The 10,000-nt window shown below is 48.7% G+C and overlaps 1 protein-coding gene across 1 annotated transcript in view; it reads left to right on the forward strand.

The window, feature by feature from the left end:
* LOC121580068 (relaxin receptor 2-like) overlaps positions 1 to 10,000 on the forward strand; it is a 119,127-nt gene that overhangs the window by 97,276 nt on the left and 11,851 nt on the right. The window lies entirely within an intron of this gene.

The raw sequence follows: 10,000 nt of genomic DNA on the forward strand, positions 1-10,000 counted from the left end.
CTACCAGGTCTCTACCAGTACATTCTCTACCAGGTCTCTACCAGGTCTCTACCAGGTCTCTACCAGTACACTCTCTACCAGGTCTCTACCAGTACACTCTACCAGGTCTCTACCAGTACACTCTCTAAGTTCCACTTCAACTTTCTAATTTCTCTCATTCTCTCTCCCTCTTTCTATTTTCCCTCCCCAGCTCTCCCCCTTGGTGACCACCATTCCTCTCCTCATGCCTCCACCCTTCATGCCTCTCTCCTCTCCCCATGCCTCCACCCTTCATCCCTCTCTCCTCTCCCCATGCCTCCACCCTTCATGCCTCTCTCCTCTCCCCATGCCTCCACCCTTCCTCTCTCCTCTCCCCATGCCTCCACCCTTCATCCCTCTCTCCTCTCCCCATGCCTCCACCCTTCATGCCTCTCTCCTCTCCCCATGCCTCCACCCTTCCTCTCTCCTCTCCCCATGCCTCCACCCTTCATCCCTCTCTCCTCTCCCCATGCCTCCACCCTTCATCCCTCTCTCCTCTCCCCCATGCCTCCACCCTTCCTCTCTCCTCTCCCCATGCCTCCACCCTTCCTCTCTCCTCTCCCCATGCCTCCACCCTTCCTCTCTCCTCTCCCCATGCCTCCACTCTTCATCCCTCTCTCCTCTCCCCATGCCTCCACCCTTCATCCCTCTCTCCTCTCCCCATGCCTCCACCCTTCATCCCTCTCTCCTCTCCCCATGCCTCCACCCTTCATCCCTCTCTCCTCTCCCCATGCCTCCACCCTTCATCCCTCTCTCCTCTCCCCATGCCTCCACCCTTCATCCCTCTCTCCTCCCCCATGCCTCCACCCTTCATCCCTCTCTCCTCTCCCCATGCCTCCACCCTTCCTCTCTCCTCTCCCCATGCCTCCACCCTTCATCCCTCTCTCCTCTCCCCATGCCTCCACCCTTCATCCCTCTCTCCTCTCCCCATGCCTCCACCCTTCATCCCTCTCTCCTCTCCCCATGCCTCCACCCGTCATCCCTCTCTCCTCTCCCCATGCCTCCACCATTCATCCCTCTCTCCTCTCCCCATGCCTCCACCCTTCATCCCTCTCTCCTCTCCCCATGCCTCCACCCTTCATCCCTCTCTCCTCTCCCCATGCCTCCACCCTTCATCCCTCTCTCCTCTCCCCATGCCTCCACCCGTCATCCCTCTCTCCTCTCCCCATGCCTCAAACCTTCATCCCTCTCTCCTCTCCTCATGCCTCCACCCTTCATCCTTCTCTCCTCACCCCATGCCTCCACCCTTCATCCCTCTCTCCTCACCCCATGCCTCCACCCTTCATCCCTCTCTCCTTTCCCCATGCCTCCACCCTTCATCCCTCTCTCCTCACCCCATGCCTCCACCCTTCATTCCTCTCTCCTCTCGCCATGCTTCCACCCTTCATTCCTCTCTCCTCTCCCCATGCCTCCACCCTTCATCCCTCTCTCCTCTCCCCATGCCTCCACCCTTCATTCCTCTCTCCTCTCCCCATGCCTCCACCCTTCATCCCTCTCTCCTCTCCCCATGCCTCCACCCTTCATCCCTCTCTCCTCTCCTCATGCCTCCACCCTTCATCCCTCTCTCCTCTCCCCATGCCTCCACCCTTCATCCCTCTCTCCTCTCCCCATGCCTCCACCCCTTCATCCCTCTCTCCTCTCCCCATGCCTCCACCCTTCATCCCTCTCTCCTCTCCCCATGCCTCCACCCGTCATCCCTCTCTCCTCTCCCCATGCCTCCACCCTTCATCCCTCTCTCCTCTCCCCATGCCTCCACCCTTCATCCCTCTCTCCTCTCCCCATGCCTCCACCCTTCATCCCTCTCTCCTCTCCCCATGCCTCCACCCTTCATCCCTCTCTCCTCACCCCATGCCTCCACCCTTCATTCCTCTCTCCTCTCCCCATGCCTCCACCCTTCATTCCTCTCTCCTCTCCCCATGCCTCCACCCTTCATCCCTCTCTCCTCTCCCCATGCCTCCACCCTTCATCCCTCTCTCCTCTCCCCATGCCTCCACCCTTCATCCCTCTCTCCTCTCCCCATGCCTCCACCCTTCATCCCTCTCTCCTCTCCCCATGCCTCCACCCTTCATCCCTCTCTCCTCACCCCATGCCTCCACCCTTCATTCCTCTCTCCTCTCCCCATGCTTCCACCCTTCATTCCTCTCTCCTCTCCCCATGCCTCCACCCTTCATCCCTCTCTCCTCTCCCCATGCCTCCACCCTTCATTCCTCTCTCCTCTCCCCATGCCTCCACCCTTCATCCCTCTCTCCTCTCCCCATGCCTCCACCCTTCATCCCTCTCTCCTCTCCCCATGCCTCCACCCTTCTTCCCTCTCTCCTCTCCCCATGCCTTCTCAGCCTTATTCCGCACGTCAGATGTGACAGGGCTCTCTCTTTCTTGTGATGTGACAGGGCTCTCTCTCTCTCTTGCTATGTGGCAGGGCTTGCAAACTATCACGGATTACAAAGGGAAACCCAGCCGCGAGCTGCCCAGTGACGCGAGCCTACCAGACAAGCTAAATTCCTTCTATGCTCGCTTCGAGGCAAGCAATACTGAACCATACATGAGCGCACCAGCTGTTCCAGACAACTGTGTGATCACGCTCTCCGTAGAGTAAGACCTTTAAACAGGTTAACATTCACAAGGCCGCAGGGCCAGATGGATTACCAGGATGCGTACTCAGAGCATTCGCTGACCAGCTGGCAAGTGTCTTCACTGACATTTCCAACCTCTCCCTGATGCAGTCTCTAATACCTACAGTTGAAGTCGGAAGTTTACATACACTTAGGTTGGAGTCATTAAAACTTGTTTTTAAACCACTCCACAAATTTCTTGTTAACAAACTATAGTTTTGACAAGTCGGTTAGGACATCTACTTTCTGCATGACACAAGTAACTTTTCCAACAATTGTTTACAGACAGATTATTTCACTTATAATTCACTGTATCACAATTCCAGTGGGTCAGAAGTTTACATACACTAAGTTGACTGTGCCTTTAAACAGCTTGGAAAGTTCCAGAAAATGATGTCATGGCTTTAGAAGCTTCTGATAGGCTAATTGACATAATTTGAGTCAATTGGAGGTGTACCTGTGGATGTATTTCAAGGCCTACCTTCAAACGCAGTGCATCTTTGCTTGACATCATGGGAAAATCAAAAGAAATCAGCCAAGAACTCAGAAAAACAATTGTAGACCTCCACAAGTCTGGTTCATCCTTGGGAGCAATTTCCAAACGCATGAAGGTACCACGTTCAACTGTACAAACAATAGTACGCAAGTATAAACACCATGGGACAACGCAGCTGTCATACCGCTCAGGAAGGAGACGCGTTCTGTCTCCTAGAGATGAACCTACTTTGGTGCAAAAATTGCAAATCAATCCCAGAACAACAGCAAAGGACCTTGTGAAGATGCTGGAGGAAACAGGTACAAAAGTATCTATATCCACAGTAAAACAAGTCCTATTTCGACATAACCTGAAAGGCCGCTCAGCAAGGAAGAAGTCACTGCTCCAAAACCGCCATAAAAAAGCCAGACTACGGTTTGCAACTGCACTTCACAAAATAGATGGCATCATGAGGAAGGAAGATTATGTGGATATATTGATGCAACATCTCAAGACATCAGTCAGAAAGTTAAAGCTTGGTCGCAAATGGGACTTCCAAATGGACAATGACCCCAAGCATACTTCCAAAGTTGTGGCAAAATGGCTTAAGGACAACAAAGTCAAGGTATTGGAGTGGCCATCACAAAGCCCTGACCTCAATCCTATAGAAAATGTGTGGGCAGAACTGAAGAAGTGTGTGCGAGCAAGGAGGCCTACAAACCTGACTCAGTTACACCAGCTCTGTCAGGAGGAATGGGCCAAAATTCACCCAACTTATTTTTGGAAGCTTGTGGAAGGCTACCCGAAACGTTTGACCCAAGTTAAACAATTTAAAGGCAACGCTACCAAATACTAATTGAGTGTATGTAAACTTCTGACCCACTGGGAATGTGATGAAATAAATAAAAGCTGAAATAAATCATTCTCTCTACTAATATTCTGACATTTCAAATGTTTTAAATGAAGTGGTGATCCTAACTGACCTAAGACAGGGAATTTTTACTAGGATTAAATGTCAGGAATTGTGAAAAACTGAGTTTAAATGTATTTGGCTAAGGTGTATGTAAACTTCCGACTTCAACTGAACATGTTTCAAGCAAACCACCATAGTCCCTGTGCCCAAGAATACCAAGGTAACCTGCCTAAATGAGTATCGCCCGTAGCACTCACATCTGTAGCCATGAAATACTTTGAAAGGCTCACATTAACACCATCATCCCAGACTCCCTGGACCCACTCACATACGTCCCCAACAGATCCACAGATGACGAATTCTCTATTGCACTCCAATAGGCAACAAAATAGGAAAAATGCCAAGGGGGGGTGAATACTTTCGCAAGCCACTGTATACATACATTTTTCATATACATTTACATCATGTATGGTTACCACCACCATGTAGCATAAGGTTGAAACATTCATCCTCCGAAAACATTTTTTTATAATTACAATGGTCTGGAAATATTCTAAGGTCATGTTTATAATAATTCGTAATTCCCTTATGTTTAAAATATCAGAAAAAAACAAATTCCCAGAATGCATTAGATTAAACACTGCCGTATGGAAGGAAACACTCTGACATCTCATGACAAATAAAAATATTGTTTAACATCTTTGAGTTTATCAAACTAATATTTGAAATGGTCTGTGTATTCTTTGCATTAATAAGTGGCATATCCTTTTCACAAAATATGTGTCAAATGAATGAGACTTTCATGTTTCACGTCTCAGTTGAATTGGTTTGATTTAAATTATACTTCCTTCAAATCAAATTAAATTCAAATGCTGCTTCCTGTGGGGTGTGGCCAATTAAAATGTATTTTTAATTCAATTCAATTCAGAATGAACACCAACCCTGCAATCCAGCCCATCTTGCTACCCACTAACGTTACGTCTCTCTACCCCCTACCTCTATCTCTCTACCCATACCTCTATCTCTCCACCCCCTACCTCTATCTCTCTACCCCTACCTCTATCTCTCTACCCCTACCTCTATCTCTCTACCCCCTACCTCTATCTCTCTACCCCTACCTCTATCTCTCTACCCCCTACCTCTATCTCTCTACCCCCTACCTCTATCTCGCTATCCCCTACCTCTATCTCTCTACCCCCTACCTCTATCTCTCTACCCCTACCTCTATCTCTCTACCCCCTACCCCTATCTCTCTACCCCTACCTCTATCTCTCTACCCCTACCTCTATCTCTCTACCCCTACCTCTATCTCTCTACCCCCTACCCCTATCTCTCTACCCCTACCTCTATCTCTCTACCCCTACCTCTATCTCTCTACCCCTACCTCTATCTCTCTACCCCCTACCCTATCTCTCTACCCCTACCTCTATCTCTCTACCCCTACCTCTATCTCTCTACCCCCTACCGCTATCTCTACCCCCTACCGCTATCTCTCTACCCCCTACCTCTATCTCTCTACTCCCCTACCTCTATCTCTCTACCCCTACCTCTATCTCTCTACCCCTACCTCTATCTCTCTACCCCTACCTCTATCTCTCTACCCTACCTCTATCTCTCTACCCCCTACCTCTATCTCTCTACTCCCTACCTCTATCTCTCTACCCCCTACCTCTATCTCTCTACCCCCTACCTCTATCTCTCTACCCCTACCTCTATCTCTCTACCCCATACCTCTCTCTCTCTACCCCTACCTCTATCTCTCTACCCCCTACCTCTATCTCTCTACCCCTACCTCTATCTCTCTACCCCCTACCTCTATCTCTCTACCCCCTACCTCTATCTCTCTACCCCTACCTCTATCTCTCTACCCCCACCTCTATCTCTCTACCCCCTACCTCTATCTCTCTACCCCTACCTCTATCTCTCTACCCCTACCTCTATCTCTCTCCCCTACCTCTATCTCTACCCCCTACCTCTATCTCTCTACCCTACCTCTACCTCTCTACCCCTACCTCTATCTCTCTACCCCCTACCTCTATCTCTCTACCCCCTACCTCTATCTCTCTACCCCTATCTCTACCCCCTACCTATCTCCCTACCCCTACCTCTATCTCTCTACCCCCTACCTCTATCTCTCTACCTCTATCTCTCTACCCCCTACCTCTATCTCTCTACCCACTCATCTCTACTCCCTACCTCTATCTCTACCCCCTACCTCTATCTCTCTACCCCCCTACCTCTATCTCTCTACCCCCTACCTCTATCTCTCTACCCCCTACCTCTATCTCTCTACCCCCTACCTCTCTCTCTCTACCTCTATCTCTCTACCCCCTACCTCTATCTCTCTACCCCCTACCTCTATCTCTCTACCCCCTACCTCTATCTCTCTACCCCCTACCTCTCTCTCTCTACCCCTACCTCTATCTCTACCCCCTACCTATCTCTCTACCCCCTACCTCTATCTCTCTACCCCCTACCTCTATTCTCTACCCCTACCTCTACTCTACCTCTACCCTCTACCTCTATCATCTCTACCCCCTACCTCTATCTCTCTACCCCCTACCTCTATCTCTCTCCCTACCTCTATCTCTCTACCCCCCTACCTCTCTCTCTACCCCCCTATCTCTCTACCCCCTACCTCTATCTCTCTACCCCCTACCTCTATCTCTCTACCCCCTACCTCTATCTCTCTACCCCTACCTCTATCTCTCCCCCTACCTCTATCTCTCTACCCCCTACCTCTCTACCCCTACCTCTATCTCTCTACCCTACCTCTCTCTCTACCTCTATCTCTCTACCCCCTACCTCTATCTCTCTACCCCTACCTCTATCTCTCTACCCCTACCCCTATCTCTCTACCCCTACCTCTATCTCTCTACCCCCTACCTCTCTCTCTCTACCCCCTACCTCTATCTCTCTACCCCTACCCCTATCTCTCTACCCCCTACCTCTCTACCCCCTACCTCTATCTCTCTACCCCCTACCTCTATCTCTACCCCTACCTCTATCTCTCTACCCCTACCTCTATCTCTCTACCCCCTACCCCTATCTCTCTACCCCTACCTCTATCTCTCTCATAGCAAGACTATGCTCACTGAGTCTATACAAAGTCAACGCTTTCCTTAATTTTGGGTCAGTCACAGTGGTCAGGTATTCTGCCACTGTGTACTCTCTGTTTAGGGCCAAATAGCATTCTAGTTTGCTCTTTCCAATGTGTCAAGTAATGATATTTTTGTTTTCTCATGATTTGGTTGGGTCTAATTGTGTTGCTGTCCTGGGGCTCTGTGGGGTCTGTTTGTGTTTGTGAACAGAGCCCCAGGACCAGCTTGCTTAGGGGACTCTTCTCCAGGTTCATCTCTCTGTAGGTGATGGCTTTGTTATGGAAGGTTTGGGAATCACTTCCTTTTAGGTGGTTGTAGAATTTAACGGCTCTTTTCTGGATTTTGATCATTAGCAGGTATCGGCCTAATTCTGCTCTGCATGCATTATTTGGTGTGTTACGTTGTACACTGAGAATGTTTTTGCAGAATTCTGCATGCAGAGTCTCACTTTGGTGTTTGCCCCATTTTGTGAATTCTTGGTTGGTGAGCGGACCCCAGGCCTCACAACCATGAAGGGCAATGGGTTCTATAACTGATTCAAGTATTTTTAGCCATATCCTAATTGGTATGTGAAATTGTATATTCATTTTGATGGCATAGAAGACCCTTCTTGCCTTGTCTCTCAGATCGTTAACAGCTTTGTGGAAGTTACCTGTGGTGCTGATGTTTAGGCCGAGGTATGTATCGTTTTTTGTGTGCTCTAGGGCAACGGTGTATAGATGCAATTTGTATTTGTGGTCCTGGCAACTGGACTTCTTTTGGAACACCATTATTTTTGTCTTACTGAGATTTACTGTCAGGGCCCAGCTTCAGGAGTTGTGACCCATTTGTGTTGGTCACCTCCAGGTAGGTGGGCATATTTGGGAGGGAAAAGGTGGGCATATTTGGGAGGGAATACTGTCACCTCTATCTCTCTACCCCTACCTCAATATCTCTACCCCCTACCTCTCTCTCTCTCTACCCCCTACCTCTATCTCTCTACCCCCTACCTTTATCTCTCTACCCCTACATCTCTCTCTACCCCTACATCTCTCTCTACCCCTACATCTCTCTCTACCCCCTACCTCTATCTCTCTACCCCTACCTCTATCTCTCTACCCCCTACCTCTATCTCTCTACCCCTACCTCTATCTCTCTACTCCCTACCTCTATCTCTCTACCCCTACCTCTATCTCTCTACCCCCTACCTCTATCTCTCTACCCCTACCTCTATCTCTCTACCCCCTACCTCTATCTCTCTACCCCATACCTCTCTCTCTCTACCCCTACCTCTATCTCTCTACCCCCTACCTCTATCTCTCTACCCCTACCTCTATCTCTCTACCCCTACCTCTATCTCTCTACCCCTACCTCTATCTCTCTACCCCCTACCTCTATCTCTCTACCCCCCACCTCTATCTCTCTACCCCCTACCTTTATCTCTCTACCCCCTACCTCTATCTCTACCCCTACCTCTATCTCTCTACCCCCTACCTCTATCTCTACCCCCTACCCTCTATCTCTACCCCTACCTCTATCTCTCTACCCCCTACCTCTATCTCTCTACCCCCTACCTCTATCTCTCTACCCCTACCTCTATCTCTCTACCCCTACCTCTATCTCTCTACCCCCTACCTCTATCTCTCTACCCCTACCTCTATCTCTCTACCCCTACCTCTATCTCTCTACCCCTACCTCTATCTCTCTACCCCTACCTCTATCTCTCTACCCCTACCTCTATCTCTCTACCCCCTACCTCTATCTCTCTACCCCCTACCTCTATCTCTCTACCCCCTACCTCTATCTCTCTACCCCCTACCTTTATCTCTCTACCCCCTACCTCTATCTCTCTACTCCCTACCTCTATCTCTCTACCCCCTACCTCTATCTCTCTACCCCTACCTCTATCTCTCTACCCCTACCTCTATCTCTCTACCCCCTACCTCTATCTCGCTATCCTCTACCTCTCTCTCTCTACCCCCTACCGCTATCTCTTTTCCCCCATAATTATATTGCTCTACCCCCTACATCTACAGTGTAACTCTCTACCCCGTAGCCTGTTCAAAGATGCACACACACTGGCCAAATACTTCAGCTCTACGGGATCGGTGTCCCTTATACGGGACGGTTGTTGCTCAATATGCAATATGTGACTAGAATGGTGATGTAAACAACAGCCAGCTTTCCGGGACATAGACATGTCTTATATGGGCAGAAAGCTTGAAGTCTTGTTAATCTAACTGCACTGTCCAATGTAGAGTAGCTATTACAGTGAAAAAAGACCATGCTATTGTTTGAGGATAGTGTACAACAACAAAACCCTATTATCACGGCAACTGGTTTGGTACATTCACCTCTGAAGGTAAATAATGTACTTACATTCAGTAGTGTTGCTCCGATTTGTCATCCTGAGGGTCCCAGCGATAAAATGTAGTGTAGTTTTGTTTGAAAAATCTATTTTTATATTCAAATGTAGTAACTGGGTTCTACAGTTTGACCTCTGACTCCACACCCACCCGGCCCGGCCATTTAAATGTGTGAAGGTTAGTGTTTTTTCTGTAGGGAAGCTAATGATCCATCATTTATGACATTCCTGGGAGTGGGCAAACTTAAATGTTGTATTACCATAGCATTTTTGTATGTTCTCTATAGTTATGTACTTCAAAACCAATTTGGCACATTTGGGAAAACTCCTGGCAGACAAAATATTGTGTAGTGATGTACTTCTTCACTGGATCAGTCTGAAACTTAGCACACACACTGCTGCCATCTGGTGGACAACATATAAATTACATCTAGAATCCTACATCATTGGCTGGCCTTTCTCTTGCATTTCAAAGATGATGCAACAAAAAATTAATAGAAAACGCATTTATTTTTATTTTTTATTATCTTTTACCAG

Source organism: Coregonus clupeaformis, unplaced genomic scaffold, assembly GCF_020615455.1.
Source record: "Coregonus clupeaformis isolate EN_2021a unplaced genomic scaffold, ASM2061545v1 scaf0518, whole genome shotgun sequence".
In the NCBI taxonomy this organism is placed as follows: Eukaryota; Metazoa; Chordata; class Actinopteri; order Salmoniformes; family Salmonidae; genus Coregonus; species Coregonus clupeaformis.